Raw genomic sequence first — 21,357 nt, 5'->3', positions numbered from 1 at the left:
GTTTGTATTAATTTCAAAGTTATCTATGTTTAGTATAGCTTCTGCAGAGAACAATAAATGATCGCAAGGAAATGATGCAGTGTTCAAGGCGGTCCTCAAAAACTTCGTGTATGACTGATCTGAACGGGTTTATAAAATCTTGACTGCTAACAGGCACTCGTTTGCATGTGTTGCTTGAGATGCAACTTATTTGAAACACAAACTGGAACAAGCACGTGAGAGAACCTTGCTTAGAACACAAAGGCTAATATTAAAGTATTCTCGCAAGACCATTGTGTAAACTTATTTTTGTTCTTTTAGACAAATTTTTCTAAGCGGTCCATTACCCCTAAAAGCGAACGTTTGTTTATGCTCAGCTGCTGCAGGGCAAACTGATCGTGTCGTGCACAGAAAGCAATCACCTAATTCTTTCCTAAACTTCAGTCGCAATACCAGCTGTTCGTTTGTCTATAGCTTCTTTGTGAAGTCGGATGCAATTGACTCTACCTTGAGAATGGTACAGTTTGACATGATTCTTCACATCGAGCAAGATAAACTGCTAATGAAGCCTCTGGAGATATATTAAATCTACGTTGCGACTACACACATGTTGAAGCGACCTTGCTTGGAGTATTAGCGGCTAATAGCTACTTCGATAGTTTTAAGCTCCTGTTATAAGGTAATCTCGTTTATCCTAAATTTACCAGCTGTTTCCACAACGGAAAGGCTTCGATCTACGACAGACACAGCTGTTTGTTTCGCAAGGTCTACGAGAGACGTGTGCTCGCTGGTGTCTGTGCAAGCAGTGTCGACAACGATTACCAAAGTGCGTTGTTTCATTTAATACATACGATCTAATGCCGATGAACCGGATAAGGAATTGAAGTCAAACAGGAGGAACGTAATGTGTGTGCATCTGAGAATATTTGTTGGCGACAATATGCTTTTACTGCTCATCGTGAAATTGAGTCGTGCGCTCTATAACAAATCTCAAAGGAAAAGCATTTAATGGTATCGTAGTGCTGTAAAACCTCTCGAACTTGAAAAAGAGAGACCCTGAACCTATGAGGTCAAACGCAAGCTTTCTTTGTAATTGCTGTTCCGAATTGGCCCAACATTCAATCAGAAAACGATCTCGTTTAAATTTTATTCTATCGAAGCTGTGTGTCCGTACTGCAAAAGCGGGAGATAACCACGGATTGGAAGGCGTATCTAATAGCACTGCCCAAAGCCGCCTGGCCAAGTACCTTTAGAGGTTGTAAATTTTAATCCCAGAAGCACTTTTGCACTCCTGGAGCGCCGATAGACGGAACACCGCTCTCAGCAACCTACTACTATTTAGAAATCCGAAGCGGTCCAACATTATGAAGATGAAAAGTCGTGAAATTTGCGCGCATTGCCGGGCACCGTTAGGGGGCCTGAATTTGAAACTGTTCTTGTACAGCGACGGCAGTAACGCAGGACCGAGGGTAAGGTGGCTTTGCCGCCAGTGGTCGGTCGCTATCGGCGCTCGCAATGACAAGCAGTTCGCCCACGGCAGTACGGGACAACAAACTGTATTACCTATTTTGTGAATCGTGTAAGATGGCTAGAAAAGGAATTAGATAAATTGAAAGACAACGTTAGTTCGACAACACTGCACAAACGGATCAACGCTAATCCTAATGAAAACGTGAACGGATAGAAGTCAACGGAGGCCTAAAATGTCAACCAAAAAAAGATAATGCATGTTACGGAAGAAAGAGTGCTTTGACCGGTAAAAAAAGATTCGCTTATTGTCTGCTTTTCGAAGAAGAGTTCGGCGGTGTTCGGTCTATTGTTGAAGATCGAAACCGATCAGATCCTTTAAGTGGCAGAAAGGTTTCTAAACGAGGACAAGCTGCCTGTCCACAGATTCACATGAAATTAGGAACGAAACCGTGTCTACCCAGTGTAGAAAGATGCGAGGCTATTCTAAAGGATCAGAGGCCACTTTGCTCCATGTTAGTAGTAACGGAACTGCAGCCTAGGAGAGAATGTGTACTAAATCAAAACAGTGTATACATACCACACATAGTGAATATAGGCTCCTATTGACATTCGATTACAGAATACGTATCAGAGGCTTGTTCAAAAAACATAGCACGAGGAGCGGCTGCTTTTTAGGCAATGAGATCCGTATAGAACAAAGCAAAACAGAACAACACAGACGAGAAAACATGTGCACAGGGGTCATGAGGAACTGCATGTTCGAAGCCACCATGGCTGCCCATATCGCCCAATGAACTACAAGACAGAATATTTTGGCGCGCTTTTTTAACAAAATATTCTAATATTTCAAGGGAAATATATATATATATATTAATTCCCGCCATCCGTTAACTAGTCAGATATTCCACTATAGCAGAGGTTCGCTTCATGGTTTGCCCGAAGCCGACTGTGCCGCGTCATCCAGCTGTGCACTTTAGTTGGTACCCTTATTCAACCAGCAGCGTTCCTTGTGCCTCGTTATACTGTTGAACAGATTGAAAGCAGATTCCCTTATAATCTATCCGAGCCCAGTTTTTTGTCTGAATGGGCTAAAAATATTTGACCTGTGCTACTATGCTACGACTGTGTTCACTGGAATGCCATATTCATAATGATGCTATGTGTGCATCATGTCGGTGATCCGCAGGCTTCAAAGATAAAGCGACGGCGACCAACGGAACATCAAGTCCTTTGAATAAAGTCAGCTAGCTACGGCAAAATTGTCATAGTGAACAAAAGAACTTAACAAATAGTTCTTTGTTACAAACGCACGAAGCCACGGATAGCGATGAAGCTGCCGTTTCAATTTACACGTCGGTAAGTTCGCTCGTGATAGCCGATATTTCAGTAATGCAAAAAACAAGATGGCCAATAACCGGCGCACAGTGCTTCACATCGGTGCTAACACCACGCAGCGTAAATCTGCTTTTCATGAATTTCGGCAGACTGATCTGATCCCAGTTGTACCATTCCTATTTGACCTCCGTAGTAAATATCACGTTTTAGATTTTAAACGTACATGTAGTAGAGGCTCAAACTCAGCTTCGGTCTAAACATTCCTAAAGCGCAAAAGGGGAACTAGCAGCTTCAAATGTATGGTACATTCGAAAGTAGATTTGACGCCGAAGTGTATGTATAGTTGATGAAAACTGTAATTATATTATTAGAGATCACTGGCACATATAGGTATGCACAGAAACACATAGCCACCCACCGATCTACATGGTACGCGTAAATATACACACGTGCAATAGACAATAGACATGGTACGATACACATTACAACAACGCTCGCTGCTACCGCATATTCTGAAAACCTAAAAATTATATGGGGTAATTTTAACAATGCGTAATTACAAACAGCGAGATATATAGAGCTGTGGAGAAGTGTTGGCTACATTGATGGTGAGAACCATAAACCGCGCATAGAACGTGCCCACAGGACTCGTCTATTTAGCTACTCCATCCTGTGGACTAGATATAACAAAGGACGGAGCCACTAGCCCATGAAAAGGAAAACTTTGGTCTAGTTTCACTCGCATTTCTACCATATAAAAGATATACGAGATAGCACTGAATGGAATAACGACAGCGACTTCCTACTACCAGGCAAACCTCTATCGTTTCATCTGTCTTCTCAAATGCCATTTAATTGATCTTTTTCTGTCTTAGCGATCTAGCTAATGATCTCTTTCGTTGTTATGACCCTAAGCCCTTGTTATGATATATATCGTGCACGTAGATGTGGCACTTGTGAGTGAAAGTCAGCAACGAAACATTTAAAACCGAGAAGATAAAGAAGACGCTTACGTGAAGAACGCACACAGGATAGCGATCCTGAGCACACTTATCTCATAGGTCATTAGGTATTTAATTTTAATTTGTCCTTTTAATAACTGACAAAACAAAGCCGACTTTGCTTGATTGTATATAACAACGGATATGTAAAAATGTACTTATGGTTATTACGGCTATAACGCCAGCCACCATTGATAAGATATGCTTAGGCTTCATAGACGTATGCGTATATATCATACCATCGTGCGATTCCCACGAAAAAGATAAAAACTTATGATAATGGAGCTATAGCTTAATTGTATCAAAGGCCCTCCTATGGGAAAATGGACCATAATGTAGATGCTTGATACGATTCTGACAACTGTCAGGTATATCGGACTGTGTAAAGACCATATTTATTATTCTGCAGATTATGATCCGGCACCTGACAGCCTTACGTCTGCATTGTTATCTGTTATAGTGACCAAAGAGCGAGAGCGAGAGAGAGGGGGGGACAGAGTTACAACACAGTTATTTTTTCGTATTTTGCAACAGAGGGGCAAATAGTCGGAAAATGAGCGAAACTGAAATGCGACTAGAGTCCGTCGCGAATAGGGTTAATTGGCCGGTTTACGTGAAACGCTGGTGGGATTTCAGCATCGTACACTACTGGAATCGTGGTCCTGCGTGACAATGGTCAAGCGACAATGTGTATGACACATTATATTATACACAGGAAAAGGTGAAGCCACATAGGACAGGAGCTATATGAACTACTCAGTTTTTCTTAGCAAGAAAACATCGACTTCAAATTCGAATACTATTAAACTTTTAGATCTTTTTGGATATGCAAAAGCCATAAATTCGGTTTATCAATTTGCGCCGCTGGACTTTTTTTCTTTGTAACCTTCTATAAAAGGTGAGACTATATACGAAAACTAAGCATTTTCTATATTTTCTCGATAAGAAATGAAAACGACCACTTCATGGTTTTTTATTGCCTGTCTTATCTAAAGCAAGCGAATTAAAGCTATTTTAATGAGGCCATTACGTTGAGTTATAATACACAGACATCTTGGGAGTGGGGTGGGCTAAGGCGAGGTGAAGCCCCACTATATCTCGAGCTGCTATTGATAAAAGTCCTGACCATTTTATCGGCATAACGCATCGCTTGGATCCCATCCCATTGACGACATACAGCCTACACTGCGAATAATGTCAGATTTTAAGCAGAATTTATTATGGATAATCACGTATATTTGAATCACGAATAGCCAGTATAGCTACACGAGTTTCAGTACATTGAAGGGAGTGTCGGGTACACACATTGTTATCTTTCTTTTTTGCTTCCTAAACAAAAGTCCACTCGCGGATTTGGCAGGTATTTGGGCCACTGACAAGCCAACTTCACGTTCCGCGGAACAATATCATACGAGTCTATGATAGTCAAGGCGTAATCCTGAACGTGTTTAATTTTACAATGAATTACTGTAAATCAATGGCCCTTCTAGTCACAATCAAAGCCCCTACTAGAAAGAAAAGCGTTTTCCCTTTAGTTTTGTTGGATGGCTTTGTTATTCGTACGTAATAATTAGCGACCCATATAGCTTTATTTGTGCCTCATATAATTTTATCTTATCAAGTTCAGATTGATCAGACAACCGAAGAGTCTTTGACGAATAAATTGGTATACTGTTTTCAGCCGTGAGGGGGGTAGGTGAGGGTATCACTCGAAAAACGCAACGGTAGCGCAGTGTGTGATTTGTCTTAATGGATATGTGAATCATACTCGATCGTATGTCGGCTTCGAATTAAATAGAAAAATCATTGGTTCCAGTGGTTACAGATACAGTGGGGATGATGGTGTCATATGTACGAGAACCAAAAAAGCATAACTTTCTTGTTCTATAAGCAGGATATTTTAGTCGTCTTTATCTGGATGTCGCATTGATAGGTATGAAGGTAGCTCATTGTGCCTATTCAGCATACATACGTCCTATACCCGCTATAAATTGGAACTACTATTGAATGTTGAAATCGAAAAGATGTTAAGGTAGCTGCAGATGCGAGCGCTACCAAGTATGCTAGAGTAAAACAATTTATCGGTCAACTTTACCGACATGGTTACATAAACGGAGCAAGTAATACCATGCTTATCTAGAGTTAGAGCGATTGCTGATGCTGCAAATGGTTATTTGGGTCAGTGAAATCCATTAGCGTAGTCATGCTATGGCTAAGAATGAAATACAATGGCGATAGGCAACTACAGTGTCTTGAGTGATAACGCACAAAGATACTGTTTGAGGACCCGGCCTCATCGCAGGTTTACATGATAATTTTTTGGTCGATGCAAACGTGGACATTTCTGAAGATGCCTACAGGGTAGTTCCAGCTAGGCTTTATTTTCGGACATTTTGTACATTTAAATACTTACACTATCAGGGGATCACATTGTAGCAAACCTTTGTTTCCTTCATTTGGCTTCCTGTTTTCGTTTCTTTCGTAAAGGCTACAGTCTGTCACTTGTTTTGAATATCTCCTACTACGAATCATTCCGAGAACAGCTCCAGCTGCTTAAATACGTATGCGTAGGCTTATTTCAAATGTCTTCTCTAGCATACATTGCAATCGACCACTATCTGTCTCGACACGGTCGTTTTATATCTAGCTAAGTTGTTTCAAAAAATTTATAGACAATTTTCTATTCCAACTTCTAATATTATTTAAGTTGCACAAGGATCTACTTTTCATCGTACCGCAGATGTCTAAAATTGTTGCCATTCTGGTCAATGCTTTCTGCTAATAATGGTTGGAAACATTTCATTCTGCTTAATTGTGACTTTTCGATTTTTCAGCGTAGGCTTTCCCTCTAAAATGTACCTACAAAAAAAAGGCCGAACTAGTGGGCAGGGTACCCTACGGGAACTCCTCGTCAGATCCATCTGTTTGAAGATAGATACGTTCTTACATACGATCAACATGCGTAGAGGCTTCGCTCTGTTAGAAATGGCATTCGCTATCTTTACCAATCGTGTTAGTTATTTTAATGTAACTTCATCGCTCTAAAGGATCTTCCCTGAAAATGTTCATACTTTTCCAAGTATTGTTCTCGTTGTCTTCTTCGGTCCGAATCGTCAAACCTGACGGCATGTACCAGTTGTTGGAATGTAATCTTTCTATGTATAACATCTTAAAACACTTTCGACTCCCAAATTGCCGACGCCAAGCTCACTACTTGATTGCCTTGCAGATTTTTTGAACGCCTTTCCAGTTCTCTTTTTTCTTCTAGTTCTTCTTCTTCTTCTTCTTCTTCTTTCCAGTATTCTTGGTCATCTGGAACGTTACCTTGAATATCTTGAGGAATTCTATTCGTTTCACACTTATCTTTCGAGTGTAAATCGCTTGAAGCTCCATATGATATTGTCTTAGTAGCATTGCAAGATTCATTTTCCTTATTTCAAGGCTAATCGTGCTCCACCTATAATTCTTTAACAAGAAAGAACGGTCAGAAAGTTATGGTTTGTTAAACATTACGTATACACCATCTTCGTTATACGATTTATCCTTGCTCAAACAGAAAATGGATATCTTTGACAAACACGGCTATTTGACTTGTCAACCTCATTTGGCTTTTTAATATTTCGACGTCGACAGATCTGAAGCAGACTTTCACTGACCGACAGAGACAGCAAATATTGCGACGGGCTTAAGCGAACGTATCGAATACCGCTGGCTTCCCGCTGTTCCCTCGTTGTCCCCTTTTTCACTACAAAAAAAATAAACCGAGGAGAGAAGGAGGATTTCCTAACTCTATAGCATTATAAAACTAATCCACTCCAACCTAGTCAGCAGTGTATCATCATTTGACTGTAGCTTAGCATAAAAACAGCACCATTTAGTACTGGCTTCGTATTCAAAAATGTACTAACCACTGATTATATATATAAATAAGGTTGTTTCTATGGAACAGAAGAAACTAGACGACTAAAAGTAGTACGTGTAAGGCGGCTGCTGAAAGAACCGAAGGAAATAAAGAAAATGGCCAGAAGATGTGTGTGTAATGAGGTACTACTTTTCATCCCTGTCCTTTCTAAACGTGGAAGCCGGTTCCGTTAGTCGAACGAAGAACAAACCATTTATTACAGGATTGCGGCAGACTTGCTTTGAAGCAAACCCTTCCTTTAATATGTTTGTGACATAAATCTATAAGCTTTTTATCAAGCCGTACGGCCAGTGCAGTCCTGGTATACACGACGGTGCTTCTTCAACTAGGTAATTGTGCGTGCGGGATGCTTCATCATTCCTTACCACGAAAACTTTGCCCTAGTTTGCCGGCCAGGTAGTAAAGACTAAGCTGTCATTATTATGTTTGTTTTTCTCATTTATCGTTTACAATAGTGTTGTATCTAATATCGGTTACTGCTGCTATCTTAGCAAAATATAAGGCTGCTTTCTCGTCATCACCCCCCTACAATGCGTAATCATATCCGTGCGCTGCGGTCTTTCCGGCTACTATCTATAATATTTAGTAGTATTTAGGCTAGTATCTATAGTATTGAAGTATTACCCTAATTTGCAAGCAGATCAACGTTGTTACTGGAAAGTTTGCCACATTCATTGGCAAGCATTTTTGAAGCAACATGCCAGTAGCCTTTATGGGCTCTGTGCTCAACCGTTTTTTCGACCATGTGAGCACACGCATTGCCTCGCTGTTGAATCTTATACAGGTTTTTATTCATGAAGTAAAATGCTTTTCGAATGATTTAGTATAGGTTCAGTAGATAACTCGCCAAGATGTTGCCCCCTAAATGATCTTTGAACTCGAACAATGTGTACGCATATATATCTGTATGTCAAATGATATATTTCTGGGTGCGAGGTACAACTATTGAAAATAATTTACACAGCTAATTTTAACATCTAGCTTCAGGTGACTTGAGAAAATACTGAACCTCAATTGCTACTCCTAGGAACACGCAGTTGAATTTATCGAGGACATTAGTGGCATCATATCGTTTAAGGCTTATACATGCGAAAGCATTTATCCCACTGAGAGCAATACAAGTTTACAACACTATTGGACATAGATATTGACTTTCTTTTTTCATTTTTCCTTTGTTCTCACGACCTTCTATTGGCTCTGTCATTTTCCTGCTTGTCGCTTGAGTTCTCGTATCCACTCCACCCTCGTGTTAGGATAATGCCACTTTTTCTTGATTAGCTTCTCCCTTAGCTTGCCAACGCCGAAGTAGCGGAAAGCCCGCGTGTAGTACAGTGTGTTTTCTCTTTGCATCGCGGCATTCCTAAGCAGCACTGAATTTAACACTGCCAGGGTAGCCTTCGAGTGCTCCACAGCGACGTAAACTACTTTAACAAAGTATGTCCGTTCGCGTTCACGTCCTTTTCCTATGTTTTTTATCCTATGCGTTCTTCTTCCTTTTGATGTGTTTCGCTTTCGACGAGTTCATTTCGGTGGCCTTCGTTGTGACTGTCGTGGTGGTTTTTATCGTCATAGATCGCGTTGGACCCTCATTTTGTGTAAATGGTCATCCTGGACTCGAGCGATTTTCCTAACAGTGCCCAACCACGACGACCATCACTTCCCGTGCCGCTCCCACTGCGCATTTGTCTGTCATTTCCCAAGGGCCATTCTGTCCTCTCAATTTTGCAGCTACTGTCGCGTCGGACTCCAAAGAGATCACCTACTCGATCAGTTATCCCACTGATGGCTACGTAACGATAAATTACTCCCAGTAGGCTTAAAGTAGTTCGTAACAGCTCTACCCTACCATATTCCAAGGACCCATCCCACTACGTTGCCCCTGCTTCCGCCGCTACCACGGCCGTCATGAACATGGCCTGCAAGAGCTTAGGACGCGCATTGTGCGCCCCCTTAGGACAGATACTGCCTCTTTGCCTGACAATAACGAGCCTCAATAAAAGAACTAGAAAAAAACAGAACCACCAGGCTCTGCTAGCTTTGAAGACTTCGACACGCACCGTCTCTTTATTGGAACATCTTTTCCACACGCCGACAGCTGTTTGTGATGCGACGATGGGGTTCAGTATGAGTAATGTATAGGGAGATATTCCTTCGTTCAAGAATTCGACAAATCATGTCACGGGTAGAAGTGTTTCGATAATTGCAAGCCATGCCAGAAGATACCTGTTGCTGAAATCCTGGTAAAAATGGCTTGTTTTATAGTCAGTTGCCTTAGTTTAACTGATACTGTACAGCCGCAGCGTTGCCCTGCATTGCCACAAAAAAAATGCTATTTTGTGTACAACAAATATTGTTTTTCTTTTCTCCTTCGCAAACTTTACCCCGTATGGGGTTTAGCGGTATGGCCGCTGTAAGAATAGAGCAGACGTGAACTATTTCTTAGTTAGGACCCCACCACTCCCCCGATAATGTTCACAGTCACATTTGGCAGTATTATCATGATCACCGAGATATTAGAGATGAGTTCTCAACAACAGGCTGGCCGAAAGACCAGGGACGTCCAAAATAACAGAAATGCTGGAAATAGCTTACACGGAATGTCAAACCTTTAAAGAAGTCCATGCAAAGCTTCTCTTTAGTTTCAGACTTTGATCCACCCTGATACTCTTCTAGTTCGACGTGCTCAGTAGTCTATGTAGTATTGTACATATTTTGAATATACGTAATGAATAATAAGGGTGACGATGCACTGACATGCGCCTCTCAACTGCCGCATGTTTAACTTCCTGCAAACTGAAGCTAAGTTTGTGTGACGTACGACCTATATAATGAAAAAAATCACATTGCTGGCGTAACTAGGTATTACCAACCAGTATAACTAACCTGTTGCTCTATGTATGCAAACTGTGTGGCGTTACTTTGCAGACCGGTCCACACGGTGTCTTTAAGCGAAGGGGTTACTCACAGGCCAAATGTTTTAGCATGGCAATGGTTACCTTACGGTGTTTATGGCTAGCTATAAATGTGTGTACTGGATGTTATAGGCTCAGCTAGAGTACATGTACCCTGATCTCTGAACGTGTCGATACAGATGCTATCTAGTTGCTTACCTTGTTTACAAAGACCTATAGGATAATTTTGTACGTTTCTCGTACGTAGAAATTGGTATAAGTAGACTATATACTTATTTTACTGACTATCAATTTATTTAAATGGTCCTTAAACTCCAACTAGAGTTAATATAGGATTCGAGGAAGAATGCTATCGAAAAAGCAGGATGACCAACAATGCGAGGAGTCTTCGTTCTTCATCGGAGGATGCTCCTATGATATTACCGGTACTGACTACGATACCGATTGCAGAAAAGCGTTCAATAGCCAACATCTGGCATAGTTCCCGCAGTCAAACATTATTTATTCGTATATCGTCATCAACACTGAACCAACATAAACACTTTTTTTTTTGGATCTACTCCAACCAAATTGACCAATGCTTAAAATAGTTATCGTTAAGCGTAGAATTTTTCCGATAGTCGATTTGTTCAGTGTTGAGCTTCAGCCCTGACAGATAGCATGGGAACGCCTGTTTCACACAAATATCTGTATGCGAACTATTTTCGCGGAGTCGCTTTCTCTGATTCCACTAAGTCTGGCGTTTCAACAAGTGGAAAGATGATGAAACCCAGCAGGTGCGTCGACAAAAGCAAAATCCGTGTCCGGATAACGACTTATACGTTACAGAGCACTAGTGCGGCGTATTCACTAATACTGATGATTGGCTATTGTTGTAAGGTCTGAACGTGTAACACGGCTTGACTGTTACTACTTACAATGACAATAACTCATAGCGCATAGGTGTACGTACCAGCCACTCGAAGACGCTTGCTCCTTGTTAGACCATGTGTCCATATTAAGACAAAGTTAAGTCGGTCTATTAACACGCGTATTCCTTGTATAATAGCCAGGACGTGTGAATGACATGCATTCTTAATGGTATGATGTGTCATCCGCTGTTCATTGATCGTCTGTTATTGGCCCAGCAACAGCATTCATTAATGCATGTTTACCCCAACGTGTATTCGAGGCCGATGGAAGTACTCTTCTGCAGTTATAACGACTCTCTACTACAGCTGATCAATAATAGCAAAGACAGAAGACCTGCGCTCCCGAATATATCGTCACTCGTTGGGATAGGAAACTACCCTCATCTGTCATCTATGCCCCCTAACATATGTTTGATATCTTCGAGCAAAATTCGAAAGATTGAAGTACAACACGCATAGTCTCCATAGTGATCTACATAGCCAATAGCTTGCAAGTACGTAGCCTGCAGGAGATTACGCGGAGGTCGGTAACAATGGCTGTATGTGAAAATAAAGCACCTTGTTGTGGTAATCGTATAGGGGACGATTCCCTAAATAAAGGAAAAATTCTGTTTCTTGTTTTGCATGATGAGCATACTGCGCGCTAATTCCATTTGGGCAAATCGACCTATGCTATTTTCCCCTTGAGGTAGATTGCCGTCTAGGTAGAGCCGTCAGATAATGTAGTCTATTATTATTATATTAGCCGTCTGGTGGTCCCTAGCTGAGTTTTGTTCCTCGGGAGTATCGGTGAAATACCCCTGAACTCTTTAAGGGATGAATGTTTCATTAGTTGAGTACACATAGAAATTATGCTATACGTCTATTTTAATGAGAGAGAATCGCTCCTAAATATACCTAGAACAACATTTTTTTCTTCAAGTTTCGAGTAGGTACTCATGTCGGCTAACATGTGTAGTTGTCCGTCAGTCAGCTGCCCACGCAGATCATTTTAGGATTATGGAGAGATTCAAGCAGTTTACAAATAGCTATACATAGGACATGTCCAATCAGGGCTCGGATTGTCTTTGCGTACGAAGTAACGAGTACTAAAAAAGTAGTACGAAGTAAAAAGTTCTAAAAAATTCGGGTACTTAGCCAGACCCATCTGGGACATACGCTGGAAAGGACAACACGCAGTAAGCCATAGTCTACAAAATAGGCTGATTCGTTTACCCACAGTCATTGGTACTAGGTAGAAGCTTTTTTTCTTTCCTATAGCAGTATCAAAATGATTATTTTCAAAAAAAATTTCACTACAGCTATACACTTTTCTCTTGGTCAAAATTGACATTCACAGCATTGCAATTGCGTACGCAGTTGTAGAAAAACAGAAGAAGGTTTTTCCACAGCGAAATACGACAAAAGGCCTTTTATAGCTACTTCACAGGTTATTAATAAAACACAAAAATTGCGTTTTTTCACGATACCTGTCTGTCGAATTCAACGCGCCTGAGTCTATCGTTGCGCATTCAAGAGCACTTCACAGAAGCTTTCCGTTTCAATTCATTGTGTTGATGTATCGTGCGATTACCAGATACGTCGTCTCACTGATTTAATTGTTCCTTGTATGATCACCGTCTTGACAATTGATCAGGTTTATCTATCGATGCTTGTTATGATTTTACCAATATTGTGGCAGAATGTTCCCGTACTATTGATGAAACATTCTAACCGCATGTTACGGCGCCAATGCGCTACTGCACTCACGTAGGGCCCGCTAAGCTTCTTTTCTCTCTACCACATGATTATGCACTAGGAAGACATAGGCTCCAATTAGGCTTAAGCACACCATGATAATCGACCGGGAAGATTTTTCAACTGTAACTAAAAATGTGTTATTTCTTCCTACGGAAACTTTTGTCATAAGTTCAATCCAATAGCAAATCTAGCATTTCTGACACGCTGCACTTACTGTTGCATGAACGAGTATTGATTGCGGACAAAAGACAGGCTCTTAGCGCCGTCATAGGCCAAGCTTTACTAACAACTATTATTATTGGTGGAGAACGATTTGCAAGCTGGATTATGGAGCTTTGCCTGCACGCGATCACGCACGAATACGCTTCGTTGTTAGATTATTGACAATTTACAGGACGACGCTTTTATGTACTTCCCACTCTGGGTTAAACTCTCTTTAACGGTGAAAAAAACAACGTAATAGACGGACGAAAGATTCAGAGAAGGAAAACGCCATGCCTTCATGCAAACCAATAAGTTCATCATTGTTCCATATGCTTCTCCTCCAAGTACTGAAAGGAACGTATCGTAAGACCCTTGGGGTAAATTGTTTTAATTGTTCTGCTATAATCGTTGCTGAATCATATAGTAACGACGCCGTTCAGGCGCTGCTCCCAAAGGACATTGTAACATTGATTCACTTCAAAATGTAATAACATTTACTCTAGTAAAACAAGATAGCTTCCTATATAAATATAAGCAACTAAAAAAGATTGCTGTCATATCAATCGCTCGCGCAGAATTGCTTAAACACATCTTCCCCCTGCTACTTATGTGGCTTGATGGACAACAAGCAAATAGCGCTGGGGTCAGTATTTTCGGTCACAGTCGTAAACCGATATATAATGGTCCTCTTATAGGTTCGTACTTTTATCGGGCTAGCTCGTTGACGCTCTTCCTTCATGTAGCATTTTTGCAAACAAACGCATTATGCCTATAGTCCTTTTTATTTCCCTGCATAAGTTGAAGTAATTATTAAACTTAAAGGGGATTGCAAGCGCTGCACAGAAGGCACAGGAGAAGGTAATTATTGGTTGTTACGAAGTTGACTTGTAGAAGTGCCCTTAGTAAGTTTTTGGAATAATATTTAGTACTATGATTTGGGGCTTCGTGTCGAAACGTTGAACGAACGGCAAAAAATGTAGCGTAGATGTATTGTATTGCATGTGCGCATTAAGCAACATCATTCAGCAGAGCGTTAACACCACCGGATCTTTTAGGTGATTGTTGATAACAAGATCTGCTTCTGCAACTTTTCTGTACGTCAGGCCTGTTATCAAATCGAGCGCCTTCTATGAAACCCTTTGCTGCAGGTCTATAATCGTTTTTGTTTAGTACTTCGAGAGAAAATCGTCAGAAAAGAATGGAGCATATCACACTGCAGAAACTGCGACTAGTAAATAATACATCAGAAACAATAGCAATAAAGCTTCGAAGAGATGGCCAGGAGGCTGCTGACATTCTCTGCCCAAGAGATAAATTACCTTTCTGGTTAGACAGATTCGTCTGCCGAGCGCGATTATAAGGCTTTGGTAGCTTCAACAAAGATCTACTAGTCGAAGAATCTTTTCTTCGAGCTTAAGAATCACCAACAACAACAACTTGTAGGAACAGCAGTTGATGCAACTTAACCTATTTACCGCCAACTACTTCAAACGAGTGCTGCGAATAAATAAATACTTCAAGTCGAGATAGATTGGCTTTCGTGTTTTACGATGTGCCAATTTTTCGAAACTCTTAAAGCTGTCGAAGATGCCAAGGTAGGTAAAAAGTAGTCCAAATCGTCTGATTTCTTGAAAAAAATGCATGCTTGGTCCGATAATGGACGATTTATGGAAGGCGGACATGTGCAAGGATCGTCGTAGTATAACAAAGTTTGCAAAACTGGTTATAATACAACCATGCGGCATCGGAATCTGGTGAATCTGGTGGAAAAATCGCGGCGGAGCTTATACTTACGTGCAGAGCATATCGGCAGAAATACGATTCCCTAGTTCGTGTGTATTTATTTATGGTATCTGTCAGCTAAAATGTTGTACTTGTTCCTAGAAATAATAATTTAAACTAACAAAACTAAAAAAAATTACGACTTGTGAACTGCCAAGATAGACGTTGAAAAGAGAACGTCTTGCTCTACGCCCTTCATTGGGACGTTTACTAACCATAAAGGCATCTTACGTAGAATGCGGCCAACTTGCCCTAACCTCACCCCGAAGCGAAGCTTTTCACAGGCAAAAATAGGCATAGTTCTCTTTTATAGTGAAGAATTAACCAGATCACTATATTGGACTATTTCTTTTTAATGTTCATATGCGCAGCAGGTTTTAGTAGTTTATTTAAAGCATAAATCTACAAAAAAAACCCAAGCTTATTTTTGTAGGGTACAAGAAAGACACTTTTTTAACCTTTTTAGGTGCGCCTTTTGCCAGCTAAACGCTATTCATCCGATCTGAAACAAATAGGGCCGCGTATTACTATTAGTTTACACGTATATTACTTTGTTTAAAATTTCGAACGAATACTCGTGCCTTTTTCCAAATTTTCTTAGAAGGAATCGGTTAATTAATCGGTCTGCCTATTTGGTTTCTATGGGTTTTGATTGAATACTTGGTTATTTTCATTATGGCATTATTATTATATTTCGGCATCCAAACTTGCATTATTGAGCATCTAGCCAAGTTGGATTCTGATAAGATACTAGCTACCTAGGCGGCCTTTTGTCATTCCTGAAACGATCAAGTAATCAATTTAGATAGAATCGTGTACACATATATATTTTCTTATATATTCTACTCTTACAATGCAAAACAGTACAGGTAATATATTAAGTCTTAAGTGTTTCCCTTAAGAGGTGTCACTGGAGTAAACCGCATTTGTGCCATTACTACAATTAATGAAAGGGCAAAAGGCGTGAATTCTTGAAGAAACTAGTTAGTACGAGAATTGACGAAGTGGTCGATAAAGCTATAAGGCTGTGGTCTATGGTCGAACGTTTTATGACGAACGTCGAACGTCGAGGGTTGAACGAGTCGCGTTCTCACTGGGTTTATAGTTTCATAAACTACTTGAAACCTAATCAATAGACAGAGCTTTCGAGGTAATGACAGCCATCAATGGCTTGTCTAGTAAGCGCCTGCTTAACCTTATTCACGAGGTGCTGCCAAGCACGGGCTGATGGTTTTTCGAATTTGTTGCGAGCAGCAGAGAGACGGAGGATGATTTAATAGGCTGCATTCGATATATTCCTATAAGAAGTGATCCCTTTGCGGCAAATCATATGGATGGAATTTAAAAAATGACTAGGACCTGAACGTATTTACCTAGGATGTACGGTTCCTTTTGGAACGCAATATATTAGTTTTCAAGGCATTCGTAGAAGACATGTGCCGGTGTAACGGCGGCGTGAGCCACCCTGGACGTGGCTATGTGACTGTACGGCTTTCGCAGAGGTTGCTGGCGGCTGTTGAGTACGCTGGTGTATAACTGAACTATCGGCGAGATTATCAAGCGTGAACAGGTTGATTCTCCACGTTTGCAAGCTAAGCATTCGAGAGCTAATGTTTGATGATTAAGATGCGATACATTAACGTCGTATGAAACGAATGATATTTCTAAAATGGAAAGCTTGTGATGGTGTCCGTCAGTGGTGTGAAACCTTGAACTAGCTGACAAGATCATTGATAGGTTTTGAGTGTTCGTCATGCAGTTGCCAGGCCTTGAGATGGCTGACAAGATCATCGTCTGGCTTGAATATGCACTGAACTCGTACTCTTCAACAGGCTTCTGTTTTCTATTGGAACGCATCGTCCCAAGGCGTAGTTGTCCAATCATGTCGAAAAGATTTTGTATGATCTAATGTGATTTCTGCTCAGTACTTTGAATGTCGCAAGTAAATTTTGAAACACGGCTAAACGGCAAGAGTAACCATGACTCTCTTAAGGTAGCCAAATGCATCGTCATTTAATAAGTGACGCGCAGGAATGGGTTCTTCCTGCTAGAGATTCTCACTATCCTTGTGTAATGCTCAGCGAAACTAGAGCCAAGGGAACGTGCTTGGGCTAAGCGGCAAGGAAAGAAGACCCCGTTACGCTTGAGTCTAGTCTGGCTTTGTGAGGACACATAAGAAGTGTGACATAAGCGAGATACTCGTATACCAATAGTCCTATTGTTTTATTTGTTTTTAAAAGTGCGAAAGAAATATCGTCACTCTTTTAGTTTAGAAGAGCAATGTTATTTGCACAAGTTATATTGAAGGCATGGTGACAAGGCGGTCGGTTGCGGATATTGGTAAATTTAGCCGGGCAGGGCCGGGATGTACTTTTACCCAATGTGTTTTATTAATGCATCTCCTGGCTCTTATATATCTGATAAGTTAATCGAAGCAGATATCCGAGTTATAAATTGCAACTCACTCGGGTGAGTTTTTTTGCGGAAAAAAACATTAAAAAAAAAAATAAATAAATAAGCACGCAAGTATTGTGATTTCAAAGAAAAGAGATCGTTCTGACGGTGGAATTTGTCGTTCCTGCGGACTGTAGATGCTCTCAGCGGCGATAACCAAGTACCAATTATCAAGTCGTCGCTCGCCGTCTGTAGTTGTCATATTGAAAAGGGTATTTATTTATCGAAAGTCGACTTTTCGTTTTGGCCCGAATGGTTTCATGTGGCACTACCGCCAGAAGTTACGGAATTTGTTTTCTCAACCGGTTATCGGCATCATCCGAGTAACACTCTTCGATAAATGAAGGTGTAAGCTAATACCTTCTGTACATTCAGCTCTATAACGACCTCCGCTTCTGAAGTTACGGCCAGGCACTCTTGGTTAACCTACGAGATCCATTGTGTCCGTATCTCACCCCACACTCATGTGTGCTATCACAACGATCGTAATTAATTAATTCGAATAGATGGTTGTTTTCGATATCGATGCCTTTGCATTGCTCATTTGCTTATATTTTCATGGAAATTTAGAAGCTACGCTTAGATTCGGATGAAGGTTGCAAAATAACTTATTGTTAACAGCGGAACTTGCAGAATTACCATTGGAATATGACATCTGCTACCACTAGAACGTATTGGTAATTTTTTTTACTCGAAAGCCAATTGTCGGGTACTGTAAGAGCCCTATTCCCTAAACCTTAGATCTCGCAACCTTAAACCTTGGCCAGGCAATTCATTCTGATATTGTTCCAACGTGAAACTTTATAGAACTCAATACTGGATTTGTGCATTCATCAGTTACATTTCAGTTCATCGTTTTAGGGGTCTTTCTGTATCCTTAGATTCCTCAGATGATTTCGTGCTTTTTTTGTAGCCTTTCTTTTTGCTTAAACACCTATCAGATTCTGCGGAGTATCTGCATATCCCGTTTGGGTGGTCAGTTGCTCTGCCTCTTCTCTCCCCCTTAATGATTTCCTCTACCAGCAAATATCTGGATAGTTGTTTTTCTCGGTACCATCGTTCAGCCATTTTGCAGATGCATCGGACAAAGCAGGTGGAGATTCGCGCTCATTGCTTGTGAGAGCATCCCCTGAACTGTCCAGCTCCGGCAACGTTTTAACGCAAGGCGACCGTATAAAATCTGCTTAGCATCGACAACTACCCATATCAATAAAGATGCCTTGCTATATCGCGTAAGTAATTGTGAAACTTCCTAGGTCTTATATGAACTGAGTCATGTAATATGTCGGTTCTCCTTCAAGTCTATTGCGTTCTGCCACTAGAGCACCCAGATCTTCCGCGTCTTCAGTATCTTGATTTTTGGCGTCTTCTGGTACATTCCTGCAAAACTAGGCAGATCTCTTAATACCATCAGTATTGTGACCAAACAGGTTGTTGCCTTTTGGGTGAACACAATATACAGAAGCTTCTACACGACTTCTTGTCAGAATGCTCTGGGTATCGAAAGCGCTCACAAGACGCCACTCTTTTTAGCACGGTCGTGACAGCTTTTCGACGCTATCTGCTCATAAATTTCTCTTTGGTACACAATTTAGCGATGATCTCGCTACCACATTACCTTACCAGTGAATGTAGAGCAACAAACCGTTAAATTAACATGCGATTCACTAAAAAGTAGGTGGTTTCCGCTTGCTTCTCCATGTTGCTAGTCTAACGTTTCTTTTATTGATGACGTAGAACGCCGTCTGGCGTCTATCAGCTGTGGCATCAATTAAGACACAGGTGGTTTTGCTCCGTTTGCAATTCAGCTGGATAGTAATAACTGAAAGCAGTATTGCTAGTTTCCTTCCGCGGTGGCAAGTAGGGACGTGTTTCGATACTTTCTGCCAGTGTAGCCAGACATCCTCATCTATTCGATATTGGTACCGCAGTTTTCCAGTCGTGATTGCCCCCGATGGTTTTGCCGCAATGACCTTTCGAACCCTCCGAGAGCTGTGCATGCGATCTTGAAAGCAAAGTGACGCTTTTTTCATCTATCCCGAAGAACGAGCAAGTTATTGAATTTGCCATGCGCGAGGCTGTACCGCAATTGTTACATTTCGGTATGAAATTCCTGAATTAAGCGAATTGAACGATGGAAACAAATTAACGGCAGTCTGATCGAATTTTTTAATAAAAAAGAGGTAATACTGCAAACTAACGGGCTGACTTGAACAATGCAAAAGCTGCAGTGACACAGTGTAATGGGAGCCCTGTGAATTTAGTAGACAATAGGGATATTGCGAGTTGATAGCAAAGCTATTCCAGCTTAGAAACTTAACACGACGCGACTCGACCTTGCTTTAGATTCCGTTAAGAGAAGTAACAGGGTAATATGTATGTACTGAGGACTGTGTGTGAGAAAGTGACGGCCAAGTAAGAACATGACTACAGGGGTGTTATTGGTAGAATGTGAGCGGATTTTATACTGTTATCACACACGTCCTGATAACAATCGACCAATAAATGATGACGCTTAGTGCATCTTAAACATCGATAGCTTCTATTGCGAATTGTGAATGCTCAATTATCTGTCTTCCTGTAGTTCTCTGTGTAAAGCCACGTTATACCATTCCTGTAGAGGTACTATGATTGCATTCTGATTGAAGAAAAAAAATGTGTTGGATACTGTTTATATGAGGAGAACAAGAGAGAACTGAAAGAATATTATTTAACTGTTGTTTTATTTAATCACCTTAGGGAAACCTTTTAATAAGAACCGCATTGATGCCGGCTCAGCACATTTGGAGTGGGATTAATACTACCGAAATTACGTCTTGAGGATATAGATAAAATGTTTATATCCATACGACTTAAAAATACAAACAATATACGATTAGCTTATCGTATTTGGAACAACTTCGTTTTTCTTTAAAAACAGAAGCCTGACTCAGATTCAAGGCCAAGGCTGAATGCACAAGGCTACTGGTAATAAATGACTCGCTTTTAATCTCTTTGAGAGGCTATGTCCTCAAGTACGTCAGGCAAGTGTTTATCTCTCTTTGACTACTGCCACGCATTGTGTAAAATATTCATCTACGCGGTCAGTATGTAGCATCCTGTGACGTGTTATAGGCTCGATCGATTCTACTTGTTTCAATATGGTATGTTGGATTTTGACTCATTTAGTGGCAGATTTGCGAGGTTATCAATCTATGGACCACGTGAAGTCAAGCCAGTTAATTATATCATAAGTTTTACAACCATTAGTCAATATTACCACCGCTGAGAAGTCTTTTCATCTAATGCGTTCACATTAACGAATCATTTTCACGGCCTAAAGTATGCTATAGTCCGACTTTCATCTATATGTATATAGAGCGATGCACAGATGTGTAATCTGTTCCGAGTGAGATGTCCAGCATGGAATCGACCGTCGGCCCATAAGGAGACCCAGTTTGAGCTGTTGATTCCCCTTGTTTTTGGTCTTCACTGTCCTGGCATCAAGCTCGTCAAAGGCAGAGTTGTTATCATAAAATATGCGTGTAGGCATAGAGCGTTCCTGCAAATTCACGAAGCTTCACGGAAACGTTTCCGCTTTGCGGTACGAAAAAGTACGAACTACAACGGACGATCAGCAACAGCACGGCTGTATTGCCCTGTCGAGG

At 40.9% G+C, this 21,357-nt stretch overlaps 1 protein-coding gene and 1 long non-coding RNA gene across 7 annotated transcripts in view; one reads left to right on the top strand and one right to left on the bottom strand.

Annotated features, from left to right (window-relative positions):
* The window catches only part of LOC111260590 (allatostatin-A receptor), a 93,761-nt gene that overhangs the window by 39,234 nt on the left and 33,170 nt on the right, over positions 1-21,357 (bottom strand). For 2 of the 5 annotated variants that reach the window (XM_022833470.2, XM_086968402.1), the window contains exon 1: positions 2,027-2,129. The exons of 2 other annotated variants lie outside the window; for them this stretch is intronic. The gene's annotated coding sequence lies outside the window, so the exon portion shown is untranslated. Of the gene's footprint in view, positions 1-486; positions 660-2,026; positions 2,130-21,357 lie in introns of those variants that run through there. One more of the 5 variants, XM_022833472.2, reaches the window with a different exon arrangement.
* LOC111260620 (uncharacterized) overlaps positions 2,720-21,357 on the top strand; it is a 109,066-nt gene continuing 90,428 nt past the window's right edge. For both annotated transcript variants that reach the window (XR_002680448.2, XR_015311138.1), the window contains exon 1: positions 2,720-2,805. This is a non-coding gene — a long non-coding RNA (uncharacterized LOC111260620). The remainder of the gene's footprint in view (positions 2,806-21,357) is intronic.

Source organism: Varroa jacobsoni, unplaced genomic scaffold (genome assembly GCF_002532875.2).
Source record: "Varroa jacobsoni isolate VJ856 unplaced genomic scaffold, vjacob_1.0 scaffold_44, whole genome shotgun sequence".
NCBI classification, from domain to species: Eukaryota; Metazoa; Arthropoda; class Arachnida; order Mesostigmata; family Varroidae; genus Varroa; species Varroa jacobsoni.
This window is presented reverse-complemented; position numbering and strand designations above follow the sequence as displayed.